This window comes from Octodon degus, unplaced genomic scaffold (genome assembly GCF_000260255.1).
Source record: "Octodon degus isolate 3935 unplaced genomic scaffold, OctDeg1.0 scaffold00010, whole genome shotgun sequence".
Classification (NCBI taxonomy): Eukaryota; Metazoa; Chordata; class Mammalia; order Rodentia; family Octodontidae; genus Octodon; species Octodon degus.
In genome coordinates this window covers 19,891,052-19,916,390 of record NW_004524586.1, presented here as the reverse complement: position 1 = coordinate 19,916,390, position 25,339 = coordinate 19,891,052, and the positions used below count along the sequence as shown (strand labels likewise).

Below are 25,339 nucleotides of genomic sequence, written 5' to 3'. Positions count from 1 at the left end.
GAGCTGGAGCCTCCACGACAGCAAGGAGGTCTGTCCCACAAAGCCAGGGGACACGAGGCACCATGGAAAGAAGACAGGGGAGTCAGTGCTCCGGAGTGCTGTTGGGGGGTACGTCCTTGAAGGATTGAGCTGACGAGACTAGAAGACAGGGTTGGGGTGGGATTTGTCCAAGTACAGAAAGGGAGGCATGCTCCATATTCTTTCAAAAGGGTCTTTACAATATGTGTAGCTTTTAAATGACACAACTCAGTGGAGAATAATCAAATTAATGTGATTATAGTGGGAGGAAAATGGATTGCTATCATGTTCCTTAATTGGCCCTTTCCATGTACCACAGATTGTCCTGGGAGTAGCAATTCAGAAACCTAATGCTCAGATGGTCCTCCTTGAAACCAGCAATGGCATGCCCCTCCCCCGCTCCATGCACCTCACCTGCCTGCAGGGACCACATTCGGTGTCAGTGGACTCAGATTAGACCAGCGTCTCAGCCTTCCTATTCATGTATTGAAGCAAAGCACCTAGGTATATATTTCAGTTAGATTGCTTCTCAACCTGGGCTGCATTCTGTGCCCTACGGACGTAGGTTATAACTGTGGGAACTCGGTACCACTGTGATCAGATAGCGATCCCCAAATAGAAAGCATTCAATTACCCAGCCTTTGCTTGGGTGCCCCCTATTAACCTCTGTACCTCAGGCATCATTAGCGGGCCATTTATAACAAAATTGTAATTGAGAGATCCAGAAATACCGCTTTAGATTAGGTAATTGAATGCCCCCTTAGTGTAAGATCGATAAAGGGCATCCAATTTCACCCTAGGAAAAACTTATTAAATTATTGTAGCTATAAGCTGATATAGCAGAAGAAAGATGTATGAAACTTCAAAAGAAATCTGGATGGATTTAAATAAATAGCTTCATTGTAGAAGAACATTTACATCTGCCCTCTGGGAAGAGACAGAAAAAAATAGCTAATTACATTATTTTACTTTTATGTTTTACAGAAAAAAAAATTTGATGGGTCTTAATTAACCTTTACTAAAACACAAAGCGCTCTTCTGATTAGTATATCTAAATGCTGGCATCTCTTTGGGCTATGTAGAAGGAAATACATTTTTTTCAAAGAATATTAATCAACAAATGAAGGATTTTTTTTTTTTACATTTAGCTCAAGTATATAAGATTGTCATTGAGAATGAGAACAAGCTAACAGACTGAGGAGTTCTGTACAAACAAAAAAAATTAGCAGTTTCAGTCTTACACCTGCAGTTTCACACTTATAACCACACCGCAGAATTCAGTAAGCAGAATAAAGCTATACTTCTGATGGACAGGGGCCTCTAGTACAGTGGAAAGGACATAAAAAGTGGCCATAGTGGTCAGGATCATGTGGACCTAGTGATCTCAGATGAGCTCCTTAAGCTGTCTGGGTTTCTGTGTTCTCAAATGACATCCCCGTGTGCAAGAGACCATGCACAGCCCTGAAGTTAAGAGTCTGATTACAGGAGCCAACTTGCCCAGACTGGACCTTGCTCAGGACAGTAAACCTGTCTTCTCCCTGTTTCTTTGAGTTTAAATTGGAAATAACTATATCATGCCCCTGCTGTGACCATTAGATGAGCTAATTTGAATAAAGTGCTCAAAAGAATACCTGGTCATGGTAAGTGCTCAATGAATGTTGGTTAGTATTACATAGGCATAGCCCTGGCACATTGTAAATATCTGATAGTCCATTATTGTTTATGATGGATCTCCCTTTATTTCTGTTCTCTGTCTCATAAATTACTTTACTGTTCTATCCACTAAAGGAGTAGAATATTTCTTTAAGCTTTGGCTTAAATTGGTTGACTCACTTCAGCCAAAAGAATGAGCCAAGAGGGCTGGGGAGATAGCTCAACAGATTAAGCTCCTGCTTAGGCAAGCACAGGGACTGGGGTTCAGTCCCCGGCACCACATGCCATGCCAGGACCACCCCCAGGCACTCTGAGCCAGCCACTGAGACCAGGAGTGGTGGTGCACGCCTGTAATCCCAGCACTGGGGAGGCTGAAAACAAGAGAATCACTACAAATCTAAGCTGTGTAGCGAGTCATAAGTCCCTGTATGAAATACCTTTAAAAAAAAAAAAAAAAGAATGAGGCAAGAAGGACTACATTCCTTTCTTTAGGCCAGGGAGATAGCTCAGTAGAATAAGCATCTGCCTGGCAAGTACAGGGTCCTGAGTTCAATCCCCAGTACCACAAAAGAAAAAAAAAAAAGGACTATTTTCCAATCATAAGCTCAGACATTAAGGCGTGTCCTCTGTTCACCTGTCCATTAGCACCTTTGCTTTTGCCAGGGAAGAAAACGGCAGGGCTGAAAGAAAGATGAGAGATGCATGTAGCAGAGCTACCAGGCTGAGCCCCTTGAAGCAACGAGCACCCAGCTAAGCCCAGACCCTCCCTAGGATATGAGAGAAAGAATAAAGAGCTGCTGTTCAAAATGACTGAGGCTGTCCAGGGACAGGTTATCCCTTGACAAAGCTAATGGACATACTCCGCTCCAGGTTATGAGCAATACATGCTAAGGTTAAACTGGAATAACTGCAGGTTTATGAGTTTCAAGAAGTGTGTTTGTCCCAGTAAACCAAATTAGGGGCAACATAGGCCAAAGCAAGTCATTCAAAGTCAGCAGTGAACCCATTGAATCGGGGGTTTTCCCTCCGACAACACCAGAAGCTGATAGGTTAAAATGGTGCTGGATACCCAGAGGAAAGCTGAGCTCAAATCGGGACACAAGTGTCCCAAGTAAGACACCCAATTATCTTGTGGTACACATGTGTTTACGACAGCCACCGCTGTTCTGTTTTAGTTCTCTGGGCAACTGAGCCCACTGCCCCCCTCCTGATGAAGAGGTCTTCCTTCCTTTGGGCTCTGCAGAGTCACTGTAACTCCTCCCTTGCTTCCTTTCCCTGAGAAGCCTTCTCTTTCTTCAGATCACGATGGTTTCCTTGCCCAGTTGTGTCTTTCCTGGTGCCTGGGATGCCCTATCTATGCTCTGTCTGCAGTAAGGATTCTCTAACGGAATCAGCGATGGCGTTTGGAAATTCCACAAACAGGATCTATAAGAAACAGACATTTTCACAGAGGTCAAATCTCTAATCTGCAGCCATCTACCCCCTTGCATCTTGCTGAGGGAGCCTTGCCCAGGAAGCTCATTGACTCAACGTGGTAGAAAGGTAGAGGCAAAAGCAAAAGTGGTTTCCAAGCAGTCAACATAAGGCCCTGTGTTAGGCTTGGGAGTGGAGTGCACATGTCTTTCAAGCTAGTTCGACTCAGGCCACAAACTTAACTATCCTGTGACTTGGTTTCTTCATCTGTAAATAGCCGTATAACTCTCATGGTCTGCCGGTACAAATGTAAGCAGTAACACACACAAAATGATCAGTCCTGTACCTACCTTACAGCAACACTCCATATGGGACACATACTCTGCATTATTATCAGAGGATGCCTTGACAGCAGGGTTGGTAGTCTGGGGGACAAAGGATAGCAGCATGGATGACTCTGGAAAGCAGCCCTGCACAAAGGCCATCCAAGGTAAAACTGGCTTCATTGCTAACCAGAGAAGGCCAATTTCTAGGGATGTGTCCATTCCCAAAGATTGGGGGAAACCAGCTACTTTAAGATGGGAGGGGAGAAACCCACAGGGGATGCCTGGGAGCTTCTACTGCAGTCATTCACAGTACAAAAGACAGTGGTGGGTGCAGGCAGAGCCCAGGTCAAACTTTGGCAGGCTCCAGAAAGCCACCCGCTTGGCAGTGTAAGCCTGCAGGTGCCTAGTCTTGCTCTCTATGGGAGGAAACTGAGGCCAGAATGGTTCTAAGTTTCCAAGCTCCTTTGAGAAGGGTAGGGCAAAAGACCCAAAGGGCACCCAGCCCCTCCACCCCAATTCCATATAACTGAGACACCCATCCTGACTTCTGCTCATCGCCCTGCCTGGCCTGAGATGGTCCAGCAGCTCCTCCAGGCAGCATTCCATCCCTCCTAGTCCTTTCAGGAGTCTCTTGGTAAAGAACAGCTTCACTGTCTCACAGAGACGCAGGCCAGGGAAGGGAGGGAAGCATGCCAGGAGGGAAGAGGAAGAAACCGGGCTGCCTCATTCACTCTCTGCAGAGCGCCTTGTCTGCCTGGGGCACTGAGTTTTAAACTGTCTCAATTCCGACTCTATTCATCACTCAGGCATGTCTCCTCCAGGCTGCGCAGAGGGATGGCAACAGGCACGCACCAGGATAGAGACAAGGAATCAGGAGCGGAGGCTGGCCCGGAGCCAAGCATGGGGGCAGGGAGAAGAAGCAACAGAAAGCAAAGAGGCCCAGGCCAAGGGGTGGGGGCTGGGAAGAAGGAAGAGGCAGGGTTGGCTCAGCTGCAGCTGAGACCACTGCAGAGAGGAATGGAACCACCCTGACCCAGAAGGCAGGCCTTGGAATACAGCCCTGGATCCTTTTGTCCCTGCACATCAAGGAGACACACCAGATGCCCCGGCACTTGTGTGTGTGTGGGGGGGGGGGGTACTTCCTTGACAGAACGCATTTGAAACTTCAGAGCCTGGAAGGTGTCACCTTCCCAGCAAGACAGACCTCTTCCCCCAAGGATGTCCCCATCCAGACTTGCTCAGTAGCCTAGCTAGGAACTTCTCCCAGGCTTGTTTCCCAAGGTGAGCAGAAGCTATGTGTTTGGGAGGACCTCTGTCAGCCCTAAAACTCACAAATATGCTCTGAAATTAATTTCTGCTTAATAACCACCTCTCTCTCCCACCCTGCCATCACCTGTTTTGTTTTCCCAGGCTACTCACCCAAAGCTAGCATAGCACTTGCTTTATTAGCTGGGGAAAAGGTTGGATAGTCAATTCACAAGGTACCCCACGACTTTCTTCCTGAGAGAAGAGCCCACGCCCCTCAGCACAAGCTGACCAGTCACCCACACCGTGCAGGACCCCTGTTTGCTAGGGCTGTGGATGCCGGGAACACAGAGTCTGCGTTTCAGGAGCTAACTCCAGAGCTAAGGCTGCCGAGGACAATGGCCTCCCTCCGCGTGGCGCAGCCCATTCCAAGGTCAGCCTCACAGCCTACCCTACACAGGGAATCTGCAGAAGACCCAACTGGGCTCAGTGGGGGCCACAGGAAGTAGTGCTACATAGAACCCCAGCCCGTGGCAGCCAGGGCAGGAGGTTACAGGGGTCTCTTTATCTTCTCCAATATGTCAGGGGTTCCAGCTCCTTGTGCTGCATCCAGACGCTTCAGTCTCTGAAATGCATGAGAGACTGAGGTTTTCTCCACAAAAGGACAGAGTGGAGCAGAGGCTGCAAATATGTTCACGCTGTAGTTGTCACCCAATGATTCCAGTATGTACAAAAGACTCTAAAGGTCTCTATGACGCAACCAATCATTTTCTTTTTCTGAAACTAATGGGGCAAAACCTTCTTCAGAGCACTCATTTTATTATTTCCAGCAGTAACTCAAATCAGTAGGTATGAGATTTTCCACCCAAACTTGTCTGTCCACAGAATATGAGTTTCTGCTGAGCTGAAACCTACTTAAGCCAAGCTTCATGGTGTGCTACGAAGCCCACCTACTAAAATGACTTAGGGTGATAAAATGACCTTAGCCACAGAACAGGAAGTATTTCAAGGGAGTATGTGGATCCAACGACCCCAGAAACATACAATTCTCCAAGGTTAGCATGGGAAGCTCAAGTTCTAGATGAGAAAATGAGGCATGGCAGGGTTAAAAACATGTGCAGAGTCACACAGCTTCTCCATAGTGGTGGAGCCGAACTCCACTGCAGGTCAGCTTAGCTGCCGAGCCCGTGATCCCTCTCCTGGGCCACAGGAGCAACGCTGTCATGAGCAGAGGCTCTCAGAGCACTATGTCAGTCATCACCCAGCCCTCAGGCTACCTGCCTCCCAGGCCAGGAGAAACTAGACTGTAGCCTTACCCCAGGCAAAGGGCCTTGCCCAGAGTCAGCACTCAGTGAATAATTTCTAAAGTAATGAAAGAAGAAAGAAACTCAGAAAGCACAATGAGTCCCCAGCAAACTACAGAACAGGGCTCCTGCTGTTTATCATGAGAGTGACACCAATGAACAAATGGGGCTTCCTTGTGTCCAGCCCCTGGCTGAAGTTTAGGTGAACGATCTTGTTTAAATGCCATGATGGTGTAAGAGAAAAACACAAGCATTAACTCCCCCTTACACATGGGGAAACTGTGGCTCAAAGAATGTGAGGCCGTGTACCTCCTCCACGTATGACTTGTACAGGTACGAGAGCCTGGGTCCAGTGCGTGTTGGGGCTTACGGGCCTGAACTAAGCCCCAGCTATGCCATCACTTCCTTAACTAGCCATGCGGTCACATACACCCCCGCTTCACCACTGAGATCCTCATCTTCTTCTCAAAAGAGATGAAAGGCTCCGCACTGGCACCCAGACCAGTGACCTCAGGAACCTAGGGCATTTGAAAAACTCTTATTCTTTCTTGCATGCTTATAAGAATCCCAACATCTGCAACATTAAACCTTAATAACCTAGAAAGAATAATCATGCATTTTCAGATGAGGGGCATTTTTGTTCTCGTGCCCCAATGCCACAGAGATGCACGGTCCATTCTGCTGGCCTTCCAGCAATCTTTCTCTGATACAAATACAAAGTGAATGAAAAGACATGGCTCAGAACCTGCAGATGAGGCCCACAGGAACAGAGGAGCTCTGGTTCTAAGCCCTTCCTGCCCACACAACCTGACTTCAGGGACAGCTCAAAGGCCACAGAGCAGCAGAGACAGCCAGCCCAGATGTCCCTCGGGACTGGTAGACATGAAAGGTCTTGAGCAGACACAGAATTTACACATCCAAAACCAACTGTGAATAACGACCCTGCAGATGCACAATGGCACCCTAGAATGAATACATCAGGGGTGGCACCCTCGAAAGGGGAGCAGCTGCATGCTCCCCACCAGATGGCTTCCCCGATATGAATAGTTTTAAACATTGTTTTATTTCCAAAGATAAGCAAAATAAGAATCTGCTTAACCCTTGAAGGAAAAGAACCAGCTGAACACACTTCACTGGAAGCTAGTTCTTTCTGATGAAAATGCTGGGCAACCTGACCAACTGTCCTTTGGACGGTTTATATCAGATGAAGCAGGAGTTAGTATTCACCATCCACCCAGAGGCAAACTGGCCCTTCCTACCAGGGCAAGGGTAAGCAAATCATCCAAGCACCAACCCCAGTGTGGTCATGGAGACCTAGGGGGAGGCAAAGATGCACCAGGTTTGCAGAGTTGTTTGACCTCCCCCCCCTTCCCCAAGAGTATATGGAGCTGTACAGGCCTTCCCACAGCAAATGGGGATGTGCTGGCCCCCACCATGTGCAGAGGTGTTCCAGGCCCCAGGTTTCCATGAGGGTGTACCAGTCCCCCAGGGGCTATGTGGAAGTGTGCCGGTACCTCCTCCAGGGAGGTACAGAGGTGCATCAGATGCTGCAGGGGCCTGCAAGGCCAGGTGAGGCTTTCAGATTTAAAAGATTTAAATATCAATAACATCACTTTAAAATTAACTTAGACCCCGCTACACTACAAAATGATATACAATCTGCACTGAGTTTCAGCTTGCCCCGTTGGCTACAGAACCTCCAGGAGAACATCTGTCTTTTGCCTTTGGGGGAGATAAGCTGAGAAACAGTATGATAAGATGGAAGAAAGTAGACGGAACCCAGCACCTGTGCTCTTTGCAAGCTGTTGGCAACACCACAGGTAAGTGTGACCACCCCGGCACACATACAGGAAAACCAAGGCTCTGGGTAGGGAAGTGACTTGCCTTAAGTCACACTGCAGGCAAGAGGCAGCGCTGACAGAGGCACTATGGGACAGATAAGACTGAGAAAGGGCTCTCTCCCCACCAATACTGTACCATTGCAGTGAAAAGAGAAAAGACATTAAGTACATAAGTATCTACGTATGTGTATATGTATCGCTGTCTAAATATATTAAATATAAATGAATAACAAAGCACTGAATATGATTGTTTAATAACCCAGAAATCATTCAACTGATTATATTTGCTTAGGAGAAGGAGGCAGAGCTGAATTTAGACACAAGCTGAAGCTTCAAATGGACCTCCCTCCTTGAAGATGGGCAAGCGTACATGCACATCCCACACCATTTTCCAGGTGTCCACTGGGGGGGTGTAACATGGGGGACTTCATCTTCCACATACACAGTTCTACTCGGCTTGCAGGTTGGCATACACTAACCCAGTATCCCTTCTGGAATTGCAAAGACAACAATGTAGTAGTAATAAATACGGAACGAGAAACGTGCAGCAACTAAAACTGACTGTGGCCAAAGACTCCAGGCTTCAGTTTCTCCATGTTGAAAAGCATGTACTCCCTCCCTCCTTCATCAAACCGAGTAGAACAGAGATGGGAGGGAGGCTGCAGGACTGCTCAAGACAGGGAGGATTGGGCTGGTGACCTGCGTGCAAAGTGCAAAGGGGAGGCATGCCTGAGGCTCATTTAAACCCTTCCTTTCTCAAGTTGCCATGCAATTCCTTACAGCCTTCCACCCGCTACCCTGTGCCATGCAACTGCCTTAAAACAAGGGTGCTAAGCCAATTCTCATTCAGCTCAAAGGACGGACCTGGGAGTAAGCACGCTGCTCTTCGCTTTCTCTGTCAAGATGAAGAAAACTCGGAGCAGACCACAAAACTTCCCAGGGTGGGTGTACACTTTTATGAACATGCACAGGCCAAAAGCAACAGATCTAAGGGCAAAAGGGACAACTGACCCTGGAACAACACTGTCAAGAGCTTTCCACAGAGATGGCCTAGGCTCTCCTTCCATCCAGCCACGAGGCAGGGTGACGGGCATGTAACCATGAGAGAGCACATAGACTAAAAGCCCAGGCCCAGGAGTATGCACACACACACACACACACACACACACACCACACCACACCACATGCCTATCTACTGTATAGATTGTTTCTATCCCTCCCTGTCTGCCTTTCCTTGGGATAACTACTTCAAACTTCAAGGCCCGGGTTGCTCCCCTATACGTTGAGAAAAATGTAGCATGTAACACAGCGAACCATGAGATTAAGCAGGCTTAGCCATGCAAAATGTTGCAGTGGCGCTACCAACTTCCAGGGCCCAATAAGCCCCAACCCTAACCACTACAACCTTCCACCTTCTTGCCTTTTCTGTCTCTGCAAACAGGACTTCAGCCACCCCCAGGGACTTTGGCCTCGTGTCCAGAGTCCCAACCAGGCCTCAAGCAATGGCAGAAGACTTATGGTGGAACCAAGACAAGACATGGGCAAGGCTTGAATGAGACCACCTGGAGGCACCCACCTTCACACAGTGGGCCCCCTCGACCCACTGTGGCACTGGAAGGCTGCAGCTGCCTCAGGGTGCAAAGGAAAAGCCAGAGAAGAAACTTTTTGATTTTAGAAAGTAGATCTAAAAGGGGTTTCTGAGAACCCCACTCAGATCTGGAATTTAGATTCGCAACCTCTGGAAACTAGGTCAAACAGGTATTTATTTATAGATATATCACCCAAGACCCTGAACACGCGTGTGCCCACTCTTATCACAAAAGGCTTTTTTCCCCTCCCTATTTTCTTCTTCGTTAGTAAAGAAAATTTGAAAGCAGTGACATTGTTTTAGGTCTAAGTTTCAATATTTAAAGCTGGAGAAGTGATTATTCAATAAATATCATACGCAGGGTAAGTTCTCCAAATCCAAACTCCAATGTTCTCCAAATGTCTCTTGGGGGCAGCTGAGACACCGCTCCAGCCGTGGTGCCTGTGGCGTCTCGGAAGAGCAGTGCTACCTCTGAGGATGCTGTGGCTCACTGCTAGGTGAAGCAGGAGAAAATGGGTGGCCAGGACGACGCATATAAAATCAGCACATTTCAAGAGCTGATCTGTGCCCTCTGTTCTATGTAAACAAGTGAATAAAAGAAAATTTGATCAAAAATCGTAAGTGGACCTTGGCTCAGGCAAACCATCTCCCACAAAGTAAATGATCCGTGGTATGAGAAACGCACAGCCTCCTCGAATTAACCACAGGAAAATGGAATCGCTTCCACAAAGAGCTGGAAAGAATTCATGCCTCGTTAAGAAGGTCTGGACTTAGGTGTGGATAGCAAACTTCCTCAGGGTGAAAGGCAGTTCTCAAATTAAAAAACAAAAAACAAAAAAACAATGCCTTCATAATTGACTTTTTTAATTTTATTTATTTTTCTAATGTATTTGGTACAGGGTCTGCAGAGTCTACAGGGTCTCACTACTTAGATCGGACCCATGCTGAGTCTCCTGTTTTCAGCTTCCAGCACTGGGCTCACAGGCACACGCCACCACACCTAGTCTCAATGGCGGTCTCAGTTAGCCCCCGGGGCGGGGCTGGCGGGGCACGCCAGGGCATAGTTGACTTCTTATCAAGAAAATTTCCCTGGTTTCTCTTTCATAAAAATAAGTATTTGGCTAGAGTACACAGTTATTCAGGCCTTAAGTTGGTTTGAAGTCAGTCAAGATTCCCACAACACAATCCTCGTACTCATGTGATGTCACCCCACCCTTCAGGAGGTACCTGAGCAACAGACTTGGAGTCCGGCATAATTCAGGATGAGTGTAGCCAGCACATTCTGGGCACCTGGCTGTGTGGCAGTTACACCCTAGGAGACCCACAAGATACGGCACAACCACACCAACTGCACTTGGAGCTCCTCCTCATCCCTTGGCTTATAAATGACAATCCATGTTCCCTCAATCTTTCAGTACCACAGTGAGATTTAAACTGAGAAACAAAGCTTTCCCCCAAGTTATCTGCCTCCAGCCTTCTCCCACTGTCTTGATCCACCATTTTTGTCTCTGTCTGCATGACCATCTCTCTGCCTCCTTGCCCTCCCTGGTCATCACTATTTCCTGAAAACCACTGACTCTGCTGGACCCATCTCTGCCTCCTCCCTTCCAGCCCTGAGGCAAGGCATCCCTCCCTGAGCCCACAAGCCAAGCTGACCTTCCCACTTTGCACCTATTTGGGTGACAGTCCTGACTGGCACCAGCCTATTGCAGGCAATGAGCTGCATGAAGGCAGGGGAGGCTCCATTCATTGCTACAAAGGCTTTCTGGTGGAAGAAGATTAGGAAGGCAGGCAGACAGCATATATAAAAATATAGCACCGCCACTCTGATAATGTTTATATTTTTATATTCAGAAACACAATCTAAAATTCTACAGGTTTTTAAATCCAGCCTCTTAGGGCGAGTCTCCTATCATTGAAAACCCATTTCTTGGTGTCTTCCTGGCCAGGCGCTGTCACCAGCCTCTGCCGGGGGATGCCTAGGAGAATGGCTCTGGTATAAGTGGCCTGAAGGTTGCTGACTCCCAACAGAAAGCTGCATCCTTCCTTATTTCATTCTGCTGGGGCAGATACATGCGGGCTCAGGGCTCCACAAGGCCACTCAGGCCTGTCAACCTCAGGCATACTTCCCTGCCTTTTCCAAATTAGGTTTCACTCTCAACAAAACACCAAAATGGGGGCTGGCAAGATAGCTTAGGGGACGGAAACACCTGCATAGGCGAGCTTAGGCAAGCGCAGGGGCCGCGGTTCGATCCGCAGCACCACATGCTATGCCGGCCCCAACCCCAGGGCAGGCTGAGCCAGCCAGAGTCCAGGCATGGTGGCGCATGCCTGTATCCCAGCGCTGGGAAGGCTGAAAGCAGGAGGATCGCCACAAGTCCAAGCTGCATAGTGAGACTCTGCAACAACCAAATACATTAAAAAAAAAAAAGAAAAAGAAAACACCAAAATGGCATGTCTTAGTAAATGACCTAATTCTTACCTGTGAGTAGTTTCGTTTTCTATGTTTTGTTTTGTTTTGTTTTACCCATTTTTACTTCTTATGCCCCTTTCAGGCAGATTTCCCAAAAAATCAGCATGACACCATTAATTCACAACATACCTCAAACTCTCAGGCACTGAGACAGGACAAAAGAAGGGGAGAACTCCCTTCTCTCTATGGATCATATTCCTTTCTTTTCCATAAAAGAAATTTGGAAGTGTTTCAAAAATATCAAGTGTTACGGCTTGTGTCTAGATGTTCCCCTAGACCTCATGCGGTCCTAAGTGGGCTTGTACAGAGGTGGCCTGACCCTATTCAGAGGCAGCACAAAGCCCCTAGATACTACGGCTGTGGGACTGATTCATGATGCAGTGCTCAGAGTGAGCTGTAAGGTTACAACCTTCAGCCCGCTGAGGGCTCTGGCATGCGTCTAATTCCCTAGCCTAGACAGACCCTAAAGGGTGAAGAAAAAGACTGTTACGGTCCCTTTCTTGCTTGCTTTTGCTGTCTTCTGCTTGCCGTGAGCTGTTTCTCCTCTCCAATGCCCACCCTGCCTAGAAGCCATTTCTCTTCTACGATGCCCACCCTGCCTAGAAGCCATTTCTCTTCTCCGATGCCCACCCTGGCTAGAAGCCAGCTGATTATAGACTGAAACCTCTACAAACTAGGAGCAAAACAAACCTTTCCTCCCTTAATTTGTGTATGCTGGATATTTGGTCTCGGCAACGAGAAAAGCAACTAAGGCACTGAGTATTCAAAGTCACCTAAAAACCTAAATTAACCTTTCCTCTTTTCTTCTTCTTTTTCTTGTTCCGGGCATCTGGGCTAATTTTTCCCCTTCTAAACTACAGAAAAGTTAAAGACCACATCACTTAATGAGTTCCTTCACTGACTTAATTCAAGAGACTCACTGGTTTTTATGGGGGCAAAATGTTTGGGCTCCATAACCTACTACCACATTAAAGAATGCTGAGACTGCAAAGCTTTCGTGTCCCCCACTCCATCCCAGCAGGGCGGGGGGTCGGGGCACGAAGGGAGAAAGAGCCTGCTGTTCCTCAGCCTCCTTAGCAACCACTGACACTCCATGCCAGGGCTCTGTCTCTGCTGCAGCCAGGTCATGCTCTATCCCCGTTTCTGTGTCTGCTCCTGGGCCTGCCCCAGGCCTCTTATAAAAATAGTAAAAGAAATAAGTCTAAGCTGTTATGAAGCAATTTCAAATTATCTTGCTTTCAATGCTAGTAGACACGGATTTTTTTATCATCTGATGCAACACAATTGACATCATGGGACTGTTATTTAGTTTATTCTGTCTGACCTTTTCACACCTAAAGCCCTGAACAAAAATGAATGATTATAAAAATATCCCAAAGACTTTTTTCCCCAGTGTTTGGTTTACAATTTTAAAAAGAGATGGAGACATTTCATCTGGGGGAGGGGGCACCCCCACCTAGGCTGCCAAGCACCTTCCTGTCAGGGGAAGGGGTTCCAGCCAAAGTGACAGCTCATTCTCCACACTGCTGCCCTGTGGTCCTCCTGCTCCCCCACCAGCTGAGTCCCAGCCTAGCCACAGCCTTCTGAGACCACGCAGGGCATTTGGGTGATTGCAAGACAGTGCTAATGTGCACTGTAGGCTAAGCCTCCTCTTCGCAGGGTCCCTCTCCCTCAGTCCCCATCCCACTAGGGTCTGACCCACCCTCAAGGGACTCTGCAGCTGGAGTGGGGAAGCAGCTACACAGAGCAGAGCACCTGGCTGAATTTCCCAGAGCATCACTGGGCCTTTAGCCCTCAGACCCAGGAGACAACAGCACCCCAAACTCCCATCCCACACACCCATGAGGATACAACTGATATATCAGGATATTTGCAAGTAGCATGCTTCAAAAACCCTTAAAATTATCTCTGGGGACCACATGGAGAAGATTAGATACATTTCAGAGGTAGCAAAAAGCCCTTACATACTATCTTTATTGGTTGGATATTTTCTGGACAGTAATATATATGCAAATTATTCATTGAAATAGCCTGCATCTTTCAGACTCATTCAGACCAATGCAATCCAGGTGAGCATGGAGGCTGCTTAAGGGCCAGATGGAGGCACCTCGAGCGTGCCTCATTTAAAGCCCTCCCTTCCCAGACAAGCAGCAGGGGCAGGCAATTTGCCCAAAACCAAGGCTGACTTGTAAGTCACGCAAACAGAGCAGTTGGGGAAGTTTACCCACTGGGTGATTAAGCTTATAACTCAAAGCCTACACCATCGAGTACTTTGGGAAAGAAAGTTAGGAGTTGAAGTTAATAGCATTCCCCCCCAGTAGAGCTGGGTTTTCAAATTTCATTAAAGTTTATGTCTAAGCATATAAAGTGACAATGATGCATTGAGGCAATTATCATGGTGCTTAATGTCAAAACTCCCAAAATCTTTGCCTCAATTAACGAAATAACTGAAGCAAAAAATAAGCATATGGGTAATTCCAGGTAGAGCCAACTCAAATTCTCACCTCCAGAAGGCAGAGGCAGGGGCAGAGGCAGGGCATGCTGAAGCCCGTTTCCATGTCAGAGTGCTTGTAGGGAATGTGCACCTGGGCAAAGTGGTGGTCACAAGGGGCCATCTGGACACCTGGGCCTCTTATTAAGCCCACCTCAGTTCTTCATCTTAAATATGGGATGACAATAAGGTTCATCCAGTGGGCCACAGAGAACTGAGCTACTGCACGGAAAAGGCTGAGCAAGGAGTCTGGCACCAACAATTGTCGGAATGGTTGGTAGCTGTCTTTATTATGATAACCACTATTGTCACCGTTATTCCTAGAGTACCGTCTCTTTGGTTTAAATCTACTGACACACAATCTGTGTCTCTGATTTGACCTGGTCTGTGTCATTTGAGCTTTTCTAGAAGCCTGGCTCTCTGTAATGCATCAGCAATGAATTACTTCACTGTCTGTTGCAATAGCTGATCTTTCATAGTCTAATTCAGAAAAAAGAAGATCAAAACACATGCATTTTAATGTATTCCAAGTCAGTTGTGAAAAGCATCACTATGTTCACATAAAAAATTCTTCCATCACCTGCCTTAATATCCCTTCTCTTATCCCTGCCCAAATAAAAGGGACAACTTGTTTTGGGAATAACTGCAAAATATTCAATTTTAATAAGAAACACAAATTCAAACAATAAAACCACACTCTCTTTTTTATTTCAGAATGTTTGGTTTTATAGTATTTTGAACCTAAGAGAGCACAAAGGAAGTATAGCAAGGAGATAATTAAAACCAGGAAGGAATTGTCAGAGCACGCCTGAGCTGGTCTCTCTGGATTGTTTGTGGCAGATACCAGTGGGACAACACCTGGCAAGGTGAATGCTTGGCTGCTCAGCCATGAGGCCAGCTCCTTGTCACCTCAAAGACACCCTTAGGGGTCAGCCTCGCTCCCTAGGAGCCCTTCGGAAGGAACTGGTGAATCTTTGCTTTGGGATTCACTAGGCTAAGTTGCAAACTCTCATGACCCAGCATCCCATTGAGTCCCCGCATCTTGTAACATTCCGGAGTAAAAAGAAAGTTGAGGGTTAACTGAATTCTGCAGGCTCTGCAGTGTGATAATGCCGTATGACCAGGAAAGGCAAGAGTTTAGCAACATTCATGTTAGTCCTTGATGTTTTCAGGGCTCCCTCCCTTACTGCCAGGACAGCACGGATGAAGGTAGGCAAAGAACATGACACTGTACCACTGCAGACACCATTGGGAATGGCTCTGGGGATTCAGAAGGGGATCCCAGGCCTCTGGCAAGGTTCAGGTGCCCCTACACCATGCTGTGAGGTCAACACTGAGGTCATTGAGCAGCAAAGGATGACACAGAAGAGAAAGAGAAATAGGAACAAGCAGAGCACCAGGTAGGGCCTGTGGCTTGGGCAAGGCTAATGAGGTTCGAGAGTCCAAGTTTATGTTTTTAGCTTAAAGAAATTTGAGGGGAAACAGAGCAGAGGATCCCCAAGCCAAGACCAATGCTCCTCCACAAGCTCCTACTGAGGAACACGTGGACACAGAGGCCAACTGGAGACCTGATTTTCATAGATAGCCAGCTTGACCCTGCCAAGCAGATTTCAATCCTTCTAAGAAGAGACCCAGATTTCTCTCACCACCTGACTTCAGTATTTCCTATCTCCACAGGCCTGGCCAACCAAGACTGCATGCTTTAGTTGCATTAAATATTAACTATAATAAAGATAAAGAGGCCACCTGAGTAGGTGTCACCCAGAGTCTAAGATCCAGCTGTGTCCCTCTTTAGCTAAGCACATTGGACAGTGGTTCATACCTGCTTCCCAAAAGTACATGTAAATAGTGATGTAGGGCAGCACACTTCAGGAGAAATGATGTAGAACTGTTGGGCAATACTTTGTAAAGAAAAACCCTGTACAAATCCAAACATTTCTCTTTGCCATAAGTAAAAGTCATATTGTGTCCAAGAAAACAATTTCTGGGAGAAAAAAATTGCATTAGGGGTTTCAAAATAAAGCACAGTGTATATCTCAGGTTCCTAACAACCCCATGCCTCTGCCAATGGAAATTTCTCACAAGAAAAATGCAGGTGACCACCTATTGGACGTCAATCTCCCTACCCCAAGGGCCACAAGTGACCCTTGGATGAAGACAGCTGGCTTCAAGTAAATCCAGTCCACATGGCAGAATAGTGGAGAGGTATTCAGAACCCAGTGAAGCCTCAGACAGCACGGCAGGTGGGCCAAGGGCTGAATCTCAGAATCTACTGACGTGCTTGCGTGCTGGCGTGCTGACGTGCTGACATGTGACGTGCTGACATGTAACGTGCTGACATGCTGGTATGCTGGCTCATGAGTCCTTGCCCACTACAGCCCCCACAGAACATCTTTCAGGAGATCCCCCAATAGTATCTCAGAAACAAGAGATACATTCAGAAGGCAGAAGTGAAATGAAAATGAAAATGAAAATGGACAGAGAACATGACACTGTACCACTGCAGACACCATCAGGACTGGCAAATGGGGTCTTGGGAATGGGCGTGCAAATGAAACCCCATTCATATTTGGGGCCTGTTTTTCTTTTGTTTAGAATTCAGAGTTGCTCTCTAGCCCACTGGAGTTGAAAATTAAGTTAAATTAAATTTGAATTTAAAAGCAGAGTTCTCACTCTGATTGCTGCTGAAGGTATACTTAGGGGCACAAATTCATGTACCCACCTCCTGGCTTGGAGTACTGAAAAGATACTCATTCTTAAAGGTGATACATGGGGTAAGTGGCAGGAAGCACAAGGGCCAGACTTTTAGGACATTCCGCTTTGGGACAAGGCATCCAATAGGCAGGACTACGACCTGTCAGCAAACAGTGGAGGCATCCACAAGGCCCTCAGGTAGTCAGAACAAAATCATACTCCCAGGAAAGCAAAATAATGTGAAGAGGGCTCCCATCATCCCCTCCCACTGCCTGCTCAGCTTCCACCATCAAAGGAAGAATCCTCAGAGCAGAGCGGTCCAACAGAAACAGAATGTGAGCCACACAATTAGGTTCAAAACATTCCACAAGTTAATTTTCATATTTTATTCATCCCAGTCAATCCAAAATATTATCATTTCAACATGGATCCAGTACAAAAGGTATTAATGAATAGAAATTAATAAAAGTTTCTATTCATAAGTCACCAAGTTTTCCATGAAAGTTTATGGCTTGGCTTTTTTTATATTTATGAACATCTCAACTTAGATCCTAACTTTTCAACAGAAGTACCTGTTCTGTATTTAAAGTTCAGAAGACACACAAATAGAAAAGGAGAGTTACATACCTACATTGCTCCAGACACTCTAAAGTCTTCCAGTAGCTAAACTAAAAATCCGTTTCTTAAAGGCAAATTAGTTAGAGTGAAACAAAACATCAAATTTCACTTCCTTGTACAGTTACAGTTCACGTGCTCATGGGCTGTGCGAGTGGTGCTGCCCTGGGAGACCTCAGAGGTTCCTGCTACCCTGGGCTTCTGGGGCCAGATGAAGCCCCTGAAGGGTGAGATCAGTTCCCACCTCCTCAAACCCCCTTCCTGCCAGCCTCCTAACAAGCTCTGAGAAGCCAGCTTCCTAAAAAAAATTTTTTTATTTTTCCAGGACTTTTTTTTTCCATAATTTTATTGAGAAATAAATAGCAATGAGACAGTTTCAAATCAAATTGGTAGGACAGTTTCAATAATTAATACATTGCATACTGTCTTCCCAGTGGTTATTTGTTGTACAAGATGCAGACATGATATCCTATTTACAAACACTATTAAAACAAATCCCTCTATTCATTGAATTAAGAGAATGTGGATATATATATCCAGATTCAGAATGTGAATACACAGATACAAAATGGTCATTCATCTGTATCCCCTATTTTGGTTTAGTTCCATCATTTAAATATTATAGGTGTGTAAGCCTCACCTCAGGCACTCGCTGAGATCTGCTGAACCTTCCTAGGCAGGGCTAGGGCAGGCAATAGTAACACCAAGTGGAGTGGTGTACAGTGCTCCTCCTCCGATTTCCTGTCTATAGGGAGTGACCTGTACACCTGTGCTCAGCTTGCAGACAACAGTACTCAGTATTCCAGCCACCTCTTTTCAGTCACACTGGGCAGCCCTGAGGGCAGAAGTTCACTGTAGGATAGGGGAAAAAGTAGGAGCTGCTCAGAAGAAGGGAAGGCACAGAACGCCTTGGTTCTGACTCAGGACTGATCTTCAAATAAACACTGCTTTCCATGTGGTCACGGAGTGTTGGAATCCAGAAGATTTGGGTATGTTTCCGGGGAACCATGGGAACTTCCCTCTCCTCACTCTCCAGTTCATCCATGCAGTGATTACTCCCGGGGTCTTTTCTTTTGAGGAAATTGAGCATGAGATGAAGGGAAGCGCATCTCACCTTCTGTTTTCCTAGGCTCTTAGCTGATCTTTCTGGAGAGTCTCCCACTGCTGGTGGGGACTCTACAGCTGTCGGATCACTTGGATGGTCCCCAAATCAGTCATCTACTCTTGGGCATGTGCCCATCAGAAACCCATCCTGCACTCATCAGAAGATAAAAGCTGGAGCATCCCCTGGTTCTATTTGTAAAGCTCCAAGCTGGAAATCACATGATGTGTACACAGAGTAGAATGGACAAATGCAATCTAGCCATGAAGATGAATGAGCAACACCAGGGAAGGGTCGGTCAATGGAATGTTGAGCAAAAGAAATCAGATACAAAGGAGAACATACACACACAGTTCCATTCACAAAAATCCAAAAACAAGGCAGAAAAATCTAGGCAATAACAGTCAGGAGAGAGTTTTCCCTTGGACAAGGGTGGAGAAGCAGTTAAAGACCTGAACTGGCCTGGAGTTTCTAGAGTTCTGTCTGTACACCTGACCCAGGTGCTATGCACCTATCTATGAAAATCCACGAAGAGTACACTTATGATAGGTGCTCTTCATGGATGTTAGACTCTAATTTAAAAATGATTTTTAAAAACTAAGGAAGTTTGATGGATGCATTAAGTTTCTGTCCTACGAAGAACTAAGAGAGAAGTGAAAGGTCTAGGGCCAATTTCACACTAGAAAATGAGCCTACACAACTACCCACAGACCATGGATCACCTGGCCTTTGCACTTTGACATGGAAGGTGAATGTTCTCCCATCAAAACAATGCCCACATCCAGACCAAAGCTTCCTCTATCCCCACATTCGAAAACAGTTAACATAGCTTATAACCACTCCAGGTTTATTTTATGGTCCAGCTTGTCAATGTCAGAAGGCGAATGACCACTAGTTGCTAGATCTGATGGGTTTTGGGGGTCTTTAGCTGCTCCTCGGGTGAATTCCAGATGGGCCTCTTAGCAGCCACCTGTAAGCCAGGCATACAAGAGCAAGGGAAAGGTCCAAGGTGGAGCTTTAAAAGAGAGGCCACCTCTACATTTTCCTCTTTCCACAGAAGGCTTTCTTATGGTAGAAGTGTGTGTGCCAACCATAAGCCAAAACACATCCAACTGTAGACCCAGAGAAGGTGACTTGAGATTTCATCCTAGGGTCCTTCTGTCACTGTACAGAGCCAGAGTCCACAGGACAGGGAAAACTCCAATCCTTACACTTTTGCCATAAAAAATGTCCTATCTTGCATATTGCTTCCAAAGCATCTCTCAAATCTCCCCATAAGACAAAGAAAATAAAGAACTCTCTGGACCCTTAAATGCAACCTGAGGAGGCTGGGCTCCCCTCGAGGCACTGAGGGGAGCCCAGCAATGTTCATCACTTGGACTGCAGGGGGGAAATGCCGGGAGCAGGCAGAGGAGAGATGTGTGGATGCATTTCTATGGGAAAATTGGCCAGCTGTGGAAATCAATCTAGTCTCCAGGAACAAGGATGCGGCCACATTCTGAGCCTCCACAGAGGAACCACAGGCCCAGGTGTCTCGCTGGGGTTTGGGTAACGTCTACCCTGATGTTCCTGTGAACGACATTTTACCCATCTGGAGGCTCTGCCTGTCAAGAAGGCTTTCCAGGCCCTCCACCCCTGCCCTCTGGGACCAGAGCTTCCTTGCCTCACCCCCTCCTGGCTCCCTTCATCACTGCCTGGAGCTCCAAAGCCACCCTGTATCCTTCATCACACCCTGCACAGGCACACCCCACCCCATGCCTCACCTTGTGGTACTGGTCACAACCAAAGGTCAACGATCACTAGACTAAGTGCAGCCACATGGTTCATCCCCTAGGCTCTAAGCTCTGGAAGGGCATGAGTTGGGCAAGTCACACACTCCTGCTCCCACAGTCAGTGCTAAGTTCCCTGTCCATGTCCTCTGTGGTTTAGGGTTCACAGTGGGGTTGCCAAAGCATTCCCAACACCTGGCTGTCCATAAAGTCATTCTCTCTCTCTCTCTCTCTCTCTCTCTCTCTCTCTCTCTCTAACACACACCTATTGCACAAGAAGGACTGAACACAGCCACTGGGACAAGTCTTTAAATCAAACATCAGCCAGAGACTGGTAGCTGGGTAGACCTGGGCAAGTTACCTAATCTCTCTGAACCTCCAGAAACAGGTGTCATGTAACCTTCAGGACCAGACAGACAATGAGCCATGCAAAGTAGACAACACAAAGTCACAGCTGTGACAACATACCCTTCCCCTACTTTCCCAGTTTCTTCCACCTGAGGTCATTGTCCAAGAACACCACCTAATGGAAATCTTGTACCTGACCCACCCATTCATTACAAGACCCAACCAGGTGCAAGGGGCACAGTGGGTAGACGCCACAGATGGGATCCCTGCCCCTGTGGAGTCGACGGTGTTTTGCAGAGGGGAGATGGTCTGAACACACATCTTTTCCTGTTTCTCTTGTTCTCTTTTTTTTTCTATTTGTGTATCAAGATTTCCTTCATAGTCTTAAGCCAAGATGTGTAAGCCAGTGTGCTGCTCACAGGAACATCAGGTGGGGGTTCCCCAAACCCTGTGAGGTACCTGGACCTGTGATTCTTTTGTTAAGGTTCAGAATGTGCCAGAGTCCTTGTTCCTGGAAACTGGTTTGATTTCCGCAGCAGGCCAACTACTTAAGCTATCTTAGACTTTCATATCAGGAAATAAAAGTATCCTTCAGAAAAGAAAAATATTGAGTGTAGATGCTTAAACAAGGCAAGGAAACAAAATGAGCTTTGGCTTGAACACACAGGTGTTCTATTTGTTATGGACTGAATAAGTCAAGTACTGGCTGAGTTTTCCCACGACTGGGAGGATCAGATTCTACACAACCCAGGTACAACTTCCCTTCACAGGACCCCAGGACAGTGGACTTCCTGCCCTGCTTTCTCTCCATAGCCAAAAGGCAAAAAGACTGTTTCTGTCTGTCTCCCAGCCCACCTGGACTGTCAGCTTGTGACAATGTGGGGAGAGTGCGGTGTCCTGGCTTGCACTGAGCTCACATGTCCTGGCCTCGGTACAAACCCAGGACAAAAGGAGGAAATCCTAGCAAGGATACAGTTCCCTCCCCCCTTGCTGCTCGATCTATTTGCTCTGAGCAGAGCACGAACCTCCCCCACTGCTCCCTGGTATAAAGGTAACTTTAATCCCCATTCAAGAGCCCAGCTCTTATTCAAAGCCTGAGAAGTCTGGGCTCTCCTTGGCTGGGAGCCCCCTCTTTGGCAGCCAGCCCTGGATGCTACTCTCACCTTCTCCTGGCTTCGGAGAGGAAAAGGGCGCCCGCTGGGCTTGGACAAGTCCAGGCTGGACATGCTAGAGGAGAACAAAGACTCAACACAAAAGAGCATGGGCTCCTTCCCAGCCTGCAGCATTCACTCCAGGAGCAGGGTGCTCCTGTGCTGGACTTGGTTTCCTCTCCTAGACGTGCTGTGTCCCCGCAGCAACTTCATGAGTTGGCATCCTTTGTGATTCAGAAGTGACAAGGGTACCCTGCAACGGGCCCTGAAATCATAGGGTCCCTCCTTGGGCTTTCCATCCAGTTAAGAAGGGCAGAGCCCAAGAAGAAAATAGCAGAGATGAAAGCCAAGAGGAAAGGAGTCTCTGGGTCCAAGACACAGAGCCGTTAGACATCTTGGCCATTCATTGCCCTGGAGAATTGCTGTTTGTCAGCCTTTTCCATTTTGCAGTGAAAAATCACCAGTTGGTACACACAGAGAGAGAAGGATGGAAAGAGGGAGGAAGGAAGAGAGAAAGTGAGGGAGGGAGGGAGAGAGGAAATATTTTATATTCAAGTTTTCTTGTCTTCTCAAAGCAGTCAAGACAGTGGATATCATTAGAGAATTTAGCTCTTGCTCCTGTCCTTTCTGAATACCCATAGGTAGACTCAGATTCCTGATGCTTGGAACCAGAAAGCCACCTGAAGTCCCAGAGACAGATGCACAGAGCAGCTCTGCTGACTTGGCTCAATAAACATCTCCTAGGTTTGTACTCAGTCAGGTGCCCTGCCCGATTTCTGTCACCAGGGTGAGGCAGCTGAGCCCCTGCCCATGGTGCACTTACAGTCTGCTTCCCCAGTTACTCTAAATCAGCTCATTCCAGGTCCAGCATTGTAAAAGGCTCCAGAGCCAGCTCTATGCATGTGGACCCAAGGGTCACACTGTCGCCTCAGCCCTCAGACCCTGTCCATACTTGGCTTAATGCTCTGCTGTCACCATCCTAAAATTCTTAATAATGTTTTTTTAAGAAGGGATTTACATTATCATGTTGCCTTTGGACCCTGCAAATTATACGGCTGACCCCGGCACTGCCTCTGAACAAATCAGGGTAAGAATGAAGCAGAGAACCCATCAGGGAACCCTTCGTCTTCCTGGTATCTGTTACATACTCGGGAAATGGCATTGTGCTTTGGTTTTTGGCTCACCACTGGTGTAAGCAGAGACTTTTCCAGGAATGGTTCAACACTAACACCACCGCACTCTCCACCAGTAGGAGAGTGAGCCTATTTGTCATCATAACTCTGATCTCTAACAGTATCTCCTTTAATGCAGCCCTGCCTGATGACTTAAAAAAACAGGGGACCCTTTAATTTATCCCACTAATGTGATTATACCTTCATCCCCAGAGTCAGGCACTCAAGCAAGGCCACTGGGGAAATTTATGAGCTGAGGCTTGACCCACATTCAGGCCCTATAAATGTGCAAATCTTTACCTTAGTCAAATGATTTGCAAAGCCCAAAACCTGAAGAAAACTTAAGCCCTTCAATTTACTGCCCTGCTCTGTTAGTTTTTACAACTTACCCAAGCCTGCACAGTTAAATACCCTTAACAAACAAGTTTCACTTGACCTTCCTTGGTGGAAAATGCAAAATCAATTAGGTACACACAGATAAAGCTTTCATGTCCCATCCTTGTGGCACCTCACAATTAAGACTGCCTATGAGACCAGATGGGAGGCCTAGGTGTGGATACACACACACACACACACACACACACACACACACACGTGTTCTCTGGCTAAGACAAAAATCCTCCCCAATCTTACAAGCACTAAAAGGTACAGGATAGAAATTTTGAGCACATCCTTTGAGTGTTTTCAGCATTTCAGTTCTGCTACTCGACCCATAGAACACTTACACCAGGAAAACCAACTTCACTGACGCAGAAGACTAGCGACAGCTCTCCTCCAACAAGCCTCTGGCAGGTGAGACAAGAGCACCCAGAGAAGCCAAGCGAGCAGCGCTGAATGCAGAGCAGTTTGTGAGAACCACAGCCAGCAGTGTACTGAGGACACAGCCCATAAAGTAAGACCCAGCAGTCTCTGACTTCAGACCGCCTGGGTTTAACCCTAACTACCACTGCACTGTAAGAATCTGGGCAGGATGGACACTTCTGAATTCAGCTTTTGCTTCTGTAAAATGAGGGTGTTAATAATTCCCACTACAAAGGTGGCTGAGTGTATTAAATGAAACTTATGGAGCTGGGGAGATAACTTGATGGTCTAAGCACCTGCCGGGCAAGCGCAAGGACCTAGGTCCGATCTCCTGTAGCACAGGCCATGTTGGCCCTGGGTCCCCCAGGTGTGCCGTGCCCTGGATTCAGATGTGGTGGCGCACACCTGTAATCCCAGCACTGGAGAGGCTGAGACAGGAGGATTACTATGAGTCTGAGATGCATAGTAAGACCCTGTATCCAAAGAATACAAATTTTAAAAAAAGAAACTTAAGTAGGTAATGCCTTGATCACGCTAACTACCCAATACATGTTGGTCTCTGATCAGAACTCCAACTCCTCAGGTCTCTGTCCTGTACTCTGCTAACCCACACCACTCTGATTCCTTATCTTGGAGAATCTCTCATATCTGGTGAGTGCAATAGGGATGATGTATGAAGCAACACACAAGCCCCAGGACACGATAAACATGTACCACGTGGTTCTTTCAAGTATTTGTTGATACAGTGGGAATTAATTTTAATTGACTGCCAATTGGAATGGATCCAAAAAATAATCTAAAAGATCAACAACAACGTTGAAATTTATGAAATTCTAAATGCTTCCAAAGTGCTGTGGATCCTTAGATTTAATAAAATTAGAAAGGAAGCAGAATATGGCCCATAGCTGGCCTAATGATAAAATACCAGTACCCATTTCCTGGCCTTGATGTCTTAGGGTTACGTGAACTATTATCATTGTGATTGTCATTGTGGGAAGCTGAGCAAAGTCAACAAAACTCTGAGCTAGTTTTGCAACTTCCTCTTTGGTTTTTTTGTTTTGTTTTGTGTTTTGTTTTTGTTTCTGTAGTGAAGACTGAATCCTGGGCCTGCACACTGAACTATAACCTTAGCCATCCACCTTTTGGAGATAAGGCCTCATGAACTCACCAGGCCCAGCTAAGTTTTGCAATTTCTTGGGTCTTAAAATATTTCAAAATAAAAAGTTAAAATAGACTTATCAGGCAGGATTCATGAGTGTCAAAAGATTAAAGGGACTTCCAGTACATTTTCAGCAAGTCAGCATGGTCTCCTGGCAGTGGTGTAACATGGGGAAG

General features: G+C 46.7%; 1 protein-coding gene across 5 annotated transcripts in view; it reads right to left on the bottom strand.

The window, feature by feature from the left end:
• The window catches only part of Chst15 (carbohydrate sulfotransferase 15), an 83,234-nt gene that overhangs the window by 40,676 nt on the left and 17,219 nt on the right, over window positions 1-25,339 (bottom strand). The window contains exon 1 of one of the 5 annotated variants that reach the window (XM_023708912.1): window positions 17,674-17,699. The exons of the other annotated variants lie outside the window; for them this stretch is intronic. The gene's annotated coding sequence lies outside the window, so the exon portion shown is untranslated. Of the gene's footprint in view, window positions 1-17,673; window positions 17,700-25,339 lie in introns of those variants that run through there. 5 annotated transcript variants of the gene reach the window in all.